Below are 14,581 nucleotides of genomic sequence, written 5' to 3'. Positions count from 1 at the left end.
TATCTGTGGCTGTCTGCTGGTCTCTCTTCCTCTCCTCCACCCCCTTCCCCTCTGCCCTTTCCAGGTGGCGTATCTCTCCGGCTAAAAGTGACCTAATTCTCTTCTTTGCAGTCCCTTCTCTTATTAAGGTGCCCCGCCAAGTTGCTATGGTCGCATCCCATACCACCCCCTTCTCAACCTCCCCCGTATCATTAATAGCAAATTATTCCCTGATATTATCTTCCATCTCCTCCTTGAAGACCGGGTCTCTCAAAAGGAGATTGTTGCAGCGCCACAGTGACTCCCTTGATTTTAGCCCGGACATAATGTCTACCCCCACCAGATCATGATCAGACCAACTAACCGGTCGGATCTCCGATCTATGCACCCTACTGGCCTGTTGATGGTCCATGAACAGATAGTCTATTCTTGTGTTGGTACCATGGGGTGCTGAGTAAAAAGTAAATCCCCTAGTCGTCGGATGGTTATCTCTCCAGACATCCGCCAAGCCCTGGTTCCACATGAAGTCGGCAAAATCCCGGTTCGACTGCCTTTCCCTATGACCCGGTGTACTGAGTCCATCGCTATGGTCCCCAGTCTGCCAACATATTAAAATTACCCCCCAAAACTAGAAGCCTCTACGCCCTGTCTAGAATCTCCCTCAGGGTCTCCTTCAGAAATTGCATCTGGCCTACGTTCGGACAGTATAGGGCTGCAAAAGTTATCCTGGTGTTGACCAGGTGCCCTGTGACCACCAGGGCCCTCCCATCCTTTCTGCTCCAGGTCGACACCTCTGAAAGTTTATGCTGCCGCTGGATCAGGATCCCAACCCCCCCCCCCCTCTTAGTGGGGCCCGATGCCCAGAAGATCTGGCCCCCATGGTGGCCCGGAATCCGCCTCTCCTCTCCCGCCACCAATCTGTTCTCTTGGATGAAAAGGGCGTCCAGGTCTGCATTTGTCATCTCCCTACCCAGCAGGGTGCATTTCGTGGGTGAATTGAGGCCTTTAACATTGAGAGCCCCACCTTAAACAGCTTGGCCCGGCCCTCTTTCTCAGAAACAGCCATCACGGAGCACTTGGTTATTCATGTCCGCACCAGCCTGAAATTGCCCATCCTTTTTAAGCTCAGCCCCTTGTCAGTCCAATATCCTGTACAGCCAATATCCTGTACAGGATTCCTTCCCCCTCCCCACCCCCCTGCCTCTCTCCCTCCCTGTTTGAGACACCTGTCCAAAAGCAGGCCACCATGGGTCTCGGAGCGGTGGTCCTCTGTACACTTCTCCCCCGGCAGGGGTCCATCTTTAATGGCTATGGCTATGCCAAGCTTCCCGGGCCTCCAACTCTAACTCCTAGTCCGTTCTCTCTCCTTGTGTTAGGTTTCTTGAATTTCCTCTAACCCTTCATCTTTTTGAGGGCCCAAGGGCCTTCCGGTGCCCTGGAAGAGTCGGGGGGGATGGGGCGTCATCCCCAGTCTCCACCGGGGTGGTCCTGTCGCCCCTGAGGACCTGAAGCACTTGCATCACTTCCTGCCCACTCGTTACCCTGTAATCCACTCCATTTCTTTCAAAGGAAAGGGCAAAAGGATATGACCACTGATACCTAATCTCCTGTCTGGTGAGCCAAAGGGTGAGGGGGCGACATTCTCTGCGGCAGGTGAGAGTTAGGGTTGAAAGGTCCTGGTAGATCTTGAGCGTATCCCCTTCTTAGGTGAAACTCTCAAGCCTCCTTGCCTTCTCTAAAACCTCAATTTTCTCCCTGTAACAGAGGAACCGCACCACTATGGAGCATGGGGCACCCCCGCCTCCACCTCCGGCCCTGTGGGCCCTCTCCAGCTGGACCTCTTTGCCCCCCTCCAGGGTGAAGAGTTGATTTATAAGCCCTTGAACCTTCCGTCCGACCTCAGCAGCCGTTTCACCCCTCTGTTGCGTGACTCCAAGGATGCAGAGGTTATTCTGGCGTTCCCTATTTTCGAGATCATCCATTTTTAGGAGCATGTCCTCCTCTCTCATTTCCAGATCTGTCAACCGTGCCTCATACTTCATGTCCAAAAGGTCTGTCTGGAGGTGGTTGTTTTCCATTCCCTCAATTTTTTTCTTACAGGGTATCCACTCTCCCCCTCGGGTCACATATGGAGGCCTGTATATCGGTCCTAATAGCCTTGATTTCCTGTAAAATGTCTTTAAGGTCTTCTCTGGTGAGGGCAGGGGCTGTGGGAGCATCTCCCGGTGACATTCTGGGGGGGTTCCACCCACTGTGGTCTGCCGGGGTCACATGGAATCCTCCTAAAACGCTGTAGGGACAGGAGTGCTTGGTTTTGGGCCCGATGGGCTGAGGAAGTTATGGGCCCCTGTGCCAGGTTCACCGGATAAGTTGTCAGATTCCTCCAACGGTTTGGACCAGGTACTGGCTTCCTTTATTTGGGATCTCCACCCCCTTGTTTTGCAATCGTGACCCTGTTGCAATGTATGAAGTCACAGTGAAGCCATTTGGCAAGCGGCAAACGCTGATGCTCTAGGGGTTTATGGGGGTGGTGTACCGGGGCTGGGGCCCCTTCAGGGAGTCAATGGGATTGACGTGCTCAGCCTTTGGGGCAGTACCTTCCCCTTTCTGTCCCGTGCTCCTCCTCTATTCCAGTAAATTGCAAGTTCCAGGAGAGTGGAGAATCTCACCCTCCACATGGAGCCGGGGCTCACAGGGATTCAGTAGAGGATATCGCGCCCCCAAATGTTCGTACACTAGATTTTACCATGGGGGACCGATGCAATTATGACAGTCTGTTTGCAGTGGCGTGGGCCAGTTCGCATCCAGTAGATAATCAATATTAAGTGCGGACCCCCTTCAGCCTGCGGGTGGGTCTATGCCCAGGCAGGCTCTTGTGCATGTGGGTCCTCGGCTTTTGCTTTAGAGTCGGGCCCGCGGCCCGGACAAGGCCTCCAGAGGCGACGGATTCCAGCTCCCCCCTATCCATATCTTTTCACGCTGGTGTAGAGCCCGCTCCGCGGGGAAAGGGGGGGACGTGCCCACTCCGAATATCCCTGCCGCGAACCCCCGTCCGGTGAGAAGGATGTGCCCGTGAGGGAGGGCCAGCTGCCCACCTCTCAGTAATCACCGTAGCACTCCCCGTCGATGAGGCCGCAGCGCCCCTGCTCCCTGGGGGCTCTGGGCCTTGTCTAGATCCCGGCTGGCAGTCTAGAGGCCCCCAGCCGGACACAAAACCCCTGGCGCTGCATGTCCGAATGACCGGACTCCCCTCTCTCTCAGTATCCTGGGGTGTCCAGGGACACACCCACGTCCTTCCGCCGGTCCGGAAACAGCTTTGGGTGCTACAAAGGTGTCGGGTGAAATCTGCTTTGGCTCTCTCCGGGCACGCCTCACCAAGGCGTGGGCCGGGGAGTGTGGTCTGTGCGCTCTACAAACCCTGCAAGGGCCTGGCCCCTGTTCTGCTTAATGCGGGCTCTGGGGGAAAGCCACAGCAGTCTTGCGCCGAGGCGTGGCAGGGCCCACCAAGTTTGCAGTCACAGCCGCACTGGCGCTTTCTCCTGCAGTCGAGGATGGGACGGCCACCCAGGCCTCCACCACCAGACGCAACAGCCGGCTAGGGGGCGTCTCAGGGCAAAATGTTGCCTCGGGACCCCAGCCGGGAGATAAACTGCACTGTAGGCCCAACGAAGGAGGACGGAGCTCAGTCCTCCCACGTCCACCATCCTCCGCGCCCCCTGGCGGTCGCGCAATAATCTTTTTAAAAATGATCTTCTCTTATTAGAAGGGTCTCCGTATTGTCATACCCCCATAACTCTGAGCCATAGAGGGCAGCAGAGAGCCTTCCTCTGATATAGATGATTAGAAAAAAGCCAAAATTGCTCCACTATATTTATTCAGCGTGGCTGCCGCCTTGGCTAGCTGGTGGGCCCATCCAGGACTAGCCTGAATTCCCAACACCCAGATAGTCAAAACCTTTGACTTGTTCTATTAACTTGTTGTCAATTGTAATTAGGAGGGCAACCCTCTTCCCAACTTTTGGTTTGATAACCATTGACTTCATCTTGGCCGTATTAATGCCAAGACCAAGCTCCTATGATTTCCTTGTGAAAATAGCATGAGATTAATTTAGTCCATCAGGTGATTTGGCTATTAGGACAGCATCATCTGCATAGAATAATGCCCGGAACTTGGTTGTGGACAGTTTCGGGCAGTCCTGGTCCTCCCTCTCTAACTCGTCTACAATTCATTGTATATATAGATTGAACAAGAGGGCGACACAGCACACCCCTGCCTAACTCCCAAAGCATGTTGTTTGTTTGCGGCCCGATTATAACATAGACAGGACACAGTATTTGAGTATAAAGCATTTCAGATACTTTCCGTTTCTCCATGACCTTCCATAGCTATTCATGGGACACAGAGTCAAATGCTGTCTTAAGTCCCACAAATAACACATACAAGCACTTTTTTTATAAGACCATGCATTTTTGAATGATTAGAAATATCGTATCCCAGGCGGTCTCCCATCCAGGTACTAACAGGCCCGACACTGTATATCTTCTGAGATCAGACAAGATTGGGTGCATTCAGTGTGGTGCATTCAGTGTGGTGTGGCTGTAGGTTCTAGAAATGCTAAGAATATTATTCTTATACATTTACATTTAGTAACTTAAGCCATAAAGCCACTTGCAACATGCTACCATGCTCATCACTCGATCAGCGCTCAATCAGACGAGATATGTAAGACTTGTGGGTCCAATTAGCACCCCTATGCCTGGTAGGAAAACTTTACTCCATCCATCCTGTTTCTGTTGCAGGGAGGTGAAGAGAACGGCCAACACAATTATGGCTTTCTTTAATGCCTCTTGATGGACTCAACATTCTCCGTACTGCATTGGTTGTGAAGGTAGATTTATTACCCATGAACACACTTACCTGTATGTTAATACTATGTAAATAGGTAGCTCTAGCCCTCATGTTGTTGTCCAACATTTCCGCTATAAAAAGGATACATGTATTTTGGAAACATAAATTAATTTGAAAAGAAATTGAGAAGTGGCTCAATTACCAATCATCGAGCACAAAAGAGCATACAGCACCTGGTATTCCCAGTCTGTCTCCCATCCATGCACTAACCAGGCTCAACACTGCTTAGCTTCCGAAAATAGATGAGATAAGGCGCATTCAGTGTGGTGTAGCCGCAGTCTCTGGGCATAATGAGTTTTGGACTTTTATGCATCTAGTCAGCTAGACCATGCAGTTCTGAAAGATAATTGAGAAATGGCTCACTTCCTGAACATGGAGCACAGAAAAGCCTAGAGCACCTGGTATTCCCAGGCGGTCTTGCGTCCAGGTATTAACCAGGCCCAACACTTCTTAGCTTCCAAAAATAGAAGAGATTGGGTGCCTTCAGTGTGATGTGGCCGCAGATTCTGGGTCCAGTGAGTTTTTGTACTTATATACATCTAGTTGGTTAGACCATGCTGTTTTAAAAGACAATTGAGAAATTGTCTGGGCGCAGAGTGTGAATGTGTGTGCGTTGGGTGTGGGGGTGGGTTCAAGGGGCAACCACAAAGGCCCCAGACAAGAGAAGCCAAGAAAGCACACAAAACAAAATCCAAGAAAAACATTGCAGCCTTATAAAAGGCTTCTTTGCCCTCATTGCATTTCCCAGCAGCCTCTGGGCCGGGAACTAAAGTTTTCAGCCACGCTAGGAGTGGCACGTGCGCGCGCATGCTCGGAAGCAAAAGCACAGGTCTTGTGCTTGAGAACTCGAGCAGAGCAGTTGCATCAGTAAGAGCTCCGGCCGAGGGGATAAACACGAGGGGCCACGCCCTAAGGAATCTTCATTCCGGCCCATCGCTTACCAAAGATAAGTAGCGCTGATACAGAGGGGGAAGCGAAGCACCAGGAAGCACGTGCAGGGGGCATAGCCCAATCAGAAACGTCCCCCTGCACTCATTAAAGCTAAGTGTGCCGCTCAACTTGTTGCCTGCAGCGACACCGCTCCCAGCATGAGGCGCGCATTGGCAATCCACTAAAAACAGTGACAGAATGCTGCAAGCTCCATCCTGCATGCATGAGCAGTCCTGAGCGACCCAGTTGGACTAAAGCCACGGGCGGCCAGCAAATGAGGACGGCCGGGAAAGCCATGCGCAGCTAACCCTTCACGAACGGCATGCTTATAAGCATGTGCAGTTAACCCTTTATGAACTGCATGCTTGAAGCCACGTGTGCTCACATTGAGGAGATGCATATCTTTAGCCCCTGTGGCTGATCCCTAATTGCTGCATGTATTAAGCCATGTGCGGCCAGAAAAGACCTCCATGTGAAATGCCACATGCAGTTAACTTTAAAAGCTTGCATGAGTGCAAATAGATGCCTACTTTTGCAGGCAAAGGCCTCAGACACCGGCATTGCATGAACCCTTACCCTGGGGGTGGGGTCACCAATCATAGCTGCATGTGCAGCTGCATGTACAGCTTCCACTCTCCTTACACTGCCCCTCGGCTCACATGTTTAAATTTTCTCCTATCACTCCCTCTAACGTCTCTCTCCTCCTAACTAAATCCCATCCTACTGCCGCCCCTTCTGACCCTATTCCTACCCTTCTTATTCCCAAGATTTACCCTCCTCTCAATCCCTACATAACCTCCTTCTTCAACACTTGTTTATCTACGGCCACCTTCCCTTCTGCCTTTAAGCATGCCACTATTATCCCTATACTAAATAAACCTTCAGCTAATCCTCTTCTCGCCTCCAACTTTCGTCCAATCTCACTTCTAACTTGTCTCTAAATTACTCGAACGCTTAGCTTATTCTCAACTCAACATTCGTCACTACCCACTCTCTCCTTCCCCCCTCTCAAGCTGGCTTGCGCCCCAAACACTTAACTGAGTCCGCTCTTACCTATGTCCTTAACTCCCTCTTTACTGCTCGCTATTCTAAGCATTCCTCAGTCCTCATCCTCCTTGACCTCAGCTGCCTTTGACACTGGTGATCACCCCTTACTTCTCAACACTCTTTCCTCTCTTGGTTTCAAAGGATGTGTTCTTAACTGGCTCTCCCCTTACCTCTCCCACCGCTCTTTCGCAGTCTCTTGGGGAGGACGAACCTCTACTAACTTCCCTCTTAATTACGGCGTGCCCAAGGCTCTGTCCTCGGACCCTTTTTATTCTCTATTTACACCTCTCTCCGTGCCCCTATTATCTCTTCCTTCGGGATTTCTCACCATTTCTATGCTGATGACACCCAGCTGTTCCTCTCCTTTTCCTCCTTCACCTCTGACTTACATCTCAACCTCTCTTCATGTCTAACTGCCATTAAAGACTGGATGTCATATCACTATCTCTCTCTTTAACACTGACAAGACTGAAGTCTTGTTCTTTCCTTCAACTCCCTACCCTCTCCATCTCCCCCTCCATCCATCCATATTCCCTCTTCTAATCTTCCAATCTCAAACCATGCTCATAATCTAGGTATATACTTTGACTCTTCTCTCTCCTTCTCTCATCATATCTCCCTCACTACTCGGGCATGTCGCTATCATCTCTTCAACATCCGTAAAGTCCGTCCCTCTTTCACCTTCCATGCTACCAAACTCTTAATTTCCTCCCTCATCTTCTCTCGCCTTTTCTATTGTTCTTCTCTCTTCCCGCTTCCCATCTTGCCCCCTTCAAAGCCCTTTATCACTCTGCAATACGTACTCTCGCTCTTCTCATGACTCTATTTCCAACTCACTTTGTTACCTAGGATTGCTTCCTTTCCACTCCCAGCTTAAATTTCACATCCTTTGTCTTGTCTTTAAATCTCTTCATAACCTAGCTCCTCTTTACCTCTCTTCTCTCCTCTCATTCTATACCCCCTCTTGCTCCCTTCGTTCTACTGATCTCTTCTTACTTTCTGTTCCCCCACCACCATGTGCCTCTTCTCGTTTCCGCTCCTTTCAGCTTCTTGCCCCCTTACACTGGAACTCCCTACCTCTCTATCTGCTCCTCCCTCACCTATTCCTCTTTCCGCTCCTATTTGAAAGAACTTCTTCTTCACTCCCCTCCCTGATTCCTTCCCTTTCTCGCTATCCCCTCCCTGCTTCTATTATCTTCTCTCTGTTCTCCTTATCTTTTCCCGTCTCTACTGTGATCCCCTCTATTTTGTTGCTCACTTCACGTCGTCAGGCTGGGAATCCTCGGTAAAGAAAAAATCAGTATCAGTTTTGTTTCTGATCTGTCTTTCTCAGTAGTAACCAATCACTGATCTCTGGGTCATACTGCCCCCAGCCAATGACTGCCCTCTCCCTAAGCCCCTCCCCTGGCAGCCATCCTCAGATCTTTACCACACGTTCAAGTGTTGGGAGTCCTCGTGCTTTAGCTCTCGAGCTTTACTGCGTTTTCGCGCTTTTTCAGGAGAATTTTCTCATTTTTTCGGTTTTATTGAGCCTCAAGCTCCACCGTTTCTACTTCCGATAATGGGGACCCATTTCGGAATTCTTCTACACCCCTCAAGGGTGAGGTTTTCATTGAGTTACGCTTCTTGGAGGATTACAGAAGATCTGTGGCCTACCTCAACGGACATGGCCCAGGACAAGTGAAGCATGACGCCCGGATCCAAGCTATTCAGGAGCTGCCCAGGATGCGGATTGCAAAATGTTTTCAAGGAGGACGAGCATTCGAGATGTCCCTACTGCCTTCATGAGGACAAGACGCACGTGGAGAAGGACTGTGCGTTCTGCAAGAACCTGTCGGAACGGACCAAGCAAGATCGTTGTTCCCGCCTCGCCGCCTGGCTGGTTAAAGGGCACAGCAGGTGAGAAGGCGAAGAAAAAGTCTGAGCGGTCTTCTAAGTCCTGTGAGGGCGCCCCGGCGACGGGGGCCCAACAGAAGGCCAAGCACCGCGAGTCTGCGGACACCGGGAGCGCCGAAAGGTCGGGCTCCTCGGCTGCCAGGCAGGGTGCGACTTCCCCGGCACGATCAACCACGAGCCAGCGCTCTGGTTCGTGGAAGAGGAAGTCCGAGAACCCGGGTAAGCTTCTGGAGAGGTCCCGGTCGATCTCGAAGGGAGCCGAGGGGGAGCGGGGCGATGACCCTCCCCCCAAAGCGAAGGCCCAGGACGCACCTAAGGTGATGAGGGCCTTGATCCAACCGGCAAAGGCCGCTATCGAGGTTGTCGCAGCGGCCCTGGCGAAGCCGGCAGAGGCTATGCCAGTGGAGGCGGCCTCGGGACCCAGAGTTTCCCTGCCACCGTGGAGGGAATCCTCTTTCCAGACCATCGTTAAGACACCCGTGAAGACCCCGGTGGAAAAAGAGGGGGGGGCAGTGGCCATTATGGACTCGGATTCAGCCTCCGAGGAGGATCCGGTGGAAACCGTGAAAGGCCTCAACGAGACGAGAGGTTCGTAGGCCTCAACGAGAGGTTCGAGAAGGTTCGATCCCAGGGGAAGGTTCCCGCTGATGTGATCGAAGATAGCGACGAGGGCCTCCCTCACAGCCATTACCCGAGCCCCAGGATAGCTCGGCGGCCATTTTGTTGGCGATCCAGCCCTTATGTACTGAGATAAGGACGAGGTTACCACGGACCCCGACGGAGGATCCAGAACCAGGACTGTCAGGAAGCCCTCCAAACAAGTGGAGGAGAGACCCCCCGCGCCGCCGTTAGTGCCCATGAGGCCTGTGGACCCCTCATCCCCCTCGCCGGACCCTTGGGAGGATACGGCGACAGATACAGCGACGGGGACAGACGACGGCAGCGGCAATGATACAACGGACATCCCGTTATCACCCCCCCTCGGGCCTCTCCGCCCGACGAAATTGGCTCTTTTCATGCCATGATAGCCAGGGCATCCGAGCTCTTCCAGCTCTGCCCTGAGGAACAGAAAAAGGAAGGTTTTCTTTACCAACCACGAGAGGCCAAGAGAAAGACGGTCCTCACGGTGCCGTTGCTCGACGACATCTGGGACGAGGGGCTGGCTATCCTGAAGAACCCTTCCACGACACCAGCCAAAAGGGACAAGTACGAGAAGAAGTACCGGGTCCCCGATGCCGCACCCTTGTGCCTCAGGGCCCAGCCCATGCCGGACTCTGTTGTCTCGGCAGCGGCCAAGAAGAAAGCAGCTGGTGCGGCGGCTTCAACTTCCACTTCCCCGCCGGACAGCGAGGGCAAGAAGTTGGACTCCATGGGACGACGAGTCATCTCGTCGGCGGCGACGACGATTAAGGCGGCCAATGCCTTAGCGATTGTGGCCCCTTACGACAGGGAGCTTTGGTTCAAGATAGCTCCTCTGCTAGACTTCCTACCGGACGACAAGAGGGCGCAGGCCCTACAGATTCTGCAGGAAGGCGAGGTGGCGTTGGATCACGCCATTACGGTGGCAACGGACATTGCCGATACCGGATTTCGCCAACTGGGCAATGGGGTTTGCCTCCGACGACGAGGATGGCTCAAGGCGACGGACTTTCGCCAGGATGTCCAGACCAGAGTGTTGGACATGCCATGCCGTTCGACGACAACAACCTGTTTCGAAAGACGGTGGATGAGTCCCTCCAGGCCATCAAGACAGACACGGAAACAGCCCGAGCCCTAGGAGTCCTTCAGCAGACAGGGAGCCTCCAAGGGATCCAGCTGTGGCTCTTCTACTTACCGCCAGGCGGTCCGCTCGTCGTCCCAGGAGGCCTACAGAGGCCGCGGCAAGCAAGGAGGGTCTCGCCGCCGTCGGCAAGGAGGCCAAGGCGGCAAGGCCTCTTCCAAGCAGGACTGAACCGGCCATAGCGTCTGGCCCCCACCGAAGCACCCCGATGGGAGGCCGGTTGACGAAGCTCGTCAGCGTGTGGGAGTCCATCTCCACCGACCGTTGGGTGCTGGACACCCTGGCCCGCGGACACTCGCTAGAATTTCAAAAGAATTGTCCTTGCATTCCTCCCGTGGCCAGGAAGGAGAATCACGTCCCTCAACTGCTGTTGGAGGTAAGGGCAATGCTCAACAAAGGTGCCATCGAGCTCGTCCCCAAGAGGCTCCGGGGCTCCGGAGTATACTCAAGATACTTCCTCGTCAGAAAGAAGACAGGCGGTTGGCGCCCCATCCTGGACTTGCGTCGGTTGAACAAGTACATCAAGGCACAGAAATTCAGGATGGTCACCATCCAGCACGTGCTGGGACAGCTGGAGGACGGCGACTTTCTATCGTCACTGGACCTGGAGGATGCTTACTTCCACATCCCCATTCTAAAAGGACACAGAAAGTTCCTCAGATTTGTAGTCCAGGGGCGTCACTACCAATTCAGAGCCCTGCCGTTCGGATTAAAGTCGGCACCCAGGGTGTTCACCAAGTGCCTCGCACCTGTGGCAGCGTGGTTGCGCCTGCAAGGGATCCACGTCCACCCCTACCTGGACGACTGGCTAATCCGTGCAAGGTCAAGAGAACTCGCTGTCGAACACACAGCGAGGACCGTCTGCCTGCTCACGGAGCTGGGATTTGCCATCAACTACCCCAAATCCCACCTGGTCCCGTCGCAGGTGGCACTGTTTCTGGGAGCGAAGCTCGATACATTGAAGCGATTGGCATCTCCGTCGGAAGAAAGGACAAAGGCCATTTTGGGCAAGGTGCAATGGATGTGGCCAGAGTGAGTTCCATCAAGTCCCTCCTCGGGATGATGTCCTCATGCATCTACCTTGTGCCCCTTTGCAGACTTCGGATGCGTCCGCTACAAGAGTTCCTCGACGCCCGCTGGATTCACAGACCCCGGCGTATCAGGAGACGGTAACGACAAACGCCTCCCTGGAGGGATGGGGGCCCACACCAGAGATCTCCACGCAAGAGGCCTCTGGCTCCCGGAGGAGAGGTCTCTCCACATCAACATCCTGGAGCTACGAGCCGTGTTCTGGGCGCTCAAATCGTTCCTTCCATCCCTCAAGGACAAAGTGGTGAGGATCTTCACCGACAACACCACCACGATGTTCTACATCCGGAAGCAGGGAGGCACCAGATCCCCAGCCCTATGCAAGGAGGCCCAGGATCTGTGGCACTGGGCCGTTGCCCAGGGGATGTTTCTGGTTCCCTTCCACTTGGCAGGAATAAAAAACACCATTGCTGACCCACTCAGCAGGGAGCTGCGCTCGTGCCACGAGTGGGAACTATGCCAGGACCAGGTGGATCGGCTCTTTCAATGATGGGGCAAACCCCAGATCGACCTGTTTGCGACGGCGACGAACTCCGTGCCAGAGGTTCACCAGCAGGTTTGCACAGCCGAGGAGCATGGGCAATGCTTTCTCGTTCCGTTGGGACGGCCTGTTCCTGTATGCGTTCCCTCCGTTGCCGTTGCTGCTCCGTCTCATCAACCAGCTCAAGAGGTCCAGGTGCAGGATGATCCTCGTTGGACCGGCGTGGCCGAGACAGATCTGGTTCCCGGACCTTCTGGACTTGTCAGCATCCCCACCTATGAAGCTGGCGACGAACGCGGATCTTCTCTCCAGAGAAGGAGGCGCCATTCTTCATCACGACCCAGAGTCGCTGAACTTGCAGGCTTGGCTCCTGCAGCACTAGAGTTTGGAGGATACGATATCCCGGCTGACTGCAGAGAGGTTCTTGCAAAAGCCAGGGCGTCCTCAACTCTCAAATGCTATGGACATAAGTGGAAGAGGTTCTCTGTCTGGTGCCGTGCACAGAAGATTAACCCTCTGCGGATTACGGCCCCTCAAGTATTGCCGTACCTACTGTTGCTGGCCAAAGCTGGACTGGCTCACGCCTCCATCAAGATACATCTGACGGCCATCTCCCGATACACCAGAACTACAGGACGGGCGTCCTTGTGGTCTCATCGCCTGGTGAAGGAATTTATGAAGGGACTATTCCGATCGTTCCCGCAGGGAAAGGCCCCCGCCCCGGCGTGGGAGCTCAACGTGGTGCTGACCGGGCTAATGGGGGCCCTATTCGAGCCTATGCATTCGGCGCCGTTGAAGTTCCTGTCGTGGAAGACAGCATTTCTCATAGCCATCACCTCCGCACGACGAGTGGGAGAGATCCAGGCTCTATCTTGCAAGCCTCCATACTTGACTTTTCATGACACAAGGGTGGTGCTGAGGACGCACCCCTCCTTTATGCCCAACGTGCCTTCGGACTTCCACCTCAACGAGCCCTTGGTGTTGCCAGTTTTCTTCCCGTCGCCTTCGTCTCCGACCGAGAGGACTTTCCACTCGCTGGATGTGGCTAGAGCGCTGAAGTTCTACGTGGACCGCACAAAGAGTTTTCAGAAGGCCATCACAGCTGTTTGTGAACTTTGGACCTGTGAATCAAGGGAAGGCTCTCTCGAAGGCTTCCATTTCCAGAAGGCTCTCCGGCTGCATCATGCACTGTCACCGGTTGGCAAACCGACCGCTGCCCGCCCGTCCGAGAGCCCATTCGACCAGAGGGATCTCTGCTACCACGGCGTTCCTGTCTGGTGTGCCCCTGCTGGACATCTGCAGGGCTTCTACGTGGAGGTCGACGCACACCTTCACAAGATTCTACTGCATCGATCGGGACTCCAGGGAGGAGTCCAGGGTCGGCCAAGCAGTGCTGCGCAACCTGTTCGCTTAAGGTGAGCCTGGTGAGGAGGTAAGAGATGCTTAATGTTGAGTTGTTGTATTGCTTAATGTTGAGCCTGTTACCACCTCCCGTGATTGTGCATGTGTATACTGCTATGTATTCTTATATTCATGAGCATGTGAATCCATGCCAGACCCCATGCTGGAGAAGGAACAAGTTACTTACCTGTAACTGTTGTTCTCCAGCATGGGTCTGGCATGGATTCACATGCGAACCCTCCCTCCTTCCCCTCTGCGGCTCTTTACTTGGTCATACTGCCACTTTACGTGCTACCAAACCTGAGGATGGCTGCCAGGGGAGGGGCTTAGGGAGAGGGCAGTCATTGGCTGGGGGCAGTATGACCCAGAGATCAGTGATTGATTACGACTAAGAAAGACAGATCAGAAACAAAACTGATACTGATTTTTTCTTTACCGAGGATTCCCAGCCTGACGACGGGGAATATTCATGAGCATGTGAATCCATGCCAGACCCATGCTGGAGAACAACAGTTACAGGTAAGTAACTTGGTCCTTATTACTTTCTCCCTCACGATCCTTCCCTACCCCCTTCCTCTCCTCTACCTTCTAAATGCCGATTTTATGGTTTGATTCATGTTTACTGTTTTGCTTCTACTGTTCCATGTTTTATGTATTACTGGTTGTTATCTGTAAACTGCCTTGGATTAAGGCGCTATATAAAACAATAAAAAATAGGCGGCACACCGTGCAGTCATTAATGCAAGTTCTCTTTGCAGCATTTGAACTGCTCCAGTTACCGGACCAGAGAGTGCGCAGGCAGGAGGCTAGCACTCACAACCAGAGCTAAGTACCTTATTGGTTACCTTATGTTGTATGTTGTTGAATACAGTGGAGAATGTATGCATGTGGGAGAACGGTTATGTTGTACTGTTGTTAACATTATCCCATGTCCGCCGACCCATCCACTACCTCTTCCTAACCCTCTTTCCGGTTACCCTCATCACCCGTACCCATCCAATCAACGCATCCCTAACCCCACTTCCCGACTGAGGTCGCAGAGGCATGTGCAAGCCTAGTGCTGCAGTTGC

Source organism: Ambystoma mexicanum, chromosome 4p, assembly GCF_040938575.1.
Source record: "Ambystoma mexicanum isolate Mex_15411 chromosome 4p, UKY_AmexF1_1, whole genome shotgun sequence".
NCBI lineage: Eukaryota > Metazoa > Chordata > Amphibia > Caudata > Ambystomatidae > Ambystoma > Ambystoma mexicanum.
Note: the sequence above shows the minus strand (reverse complement) of the source record.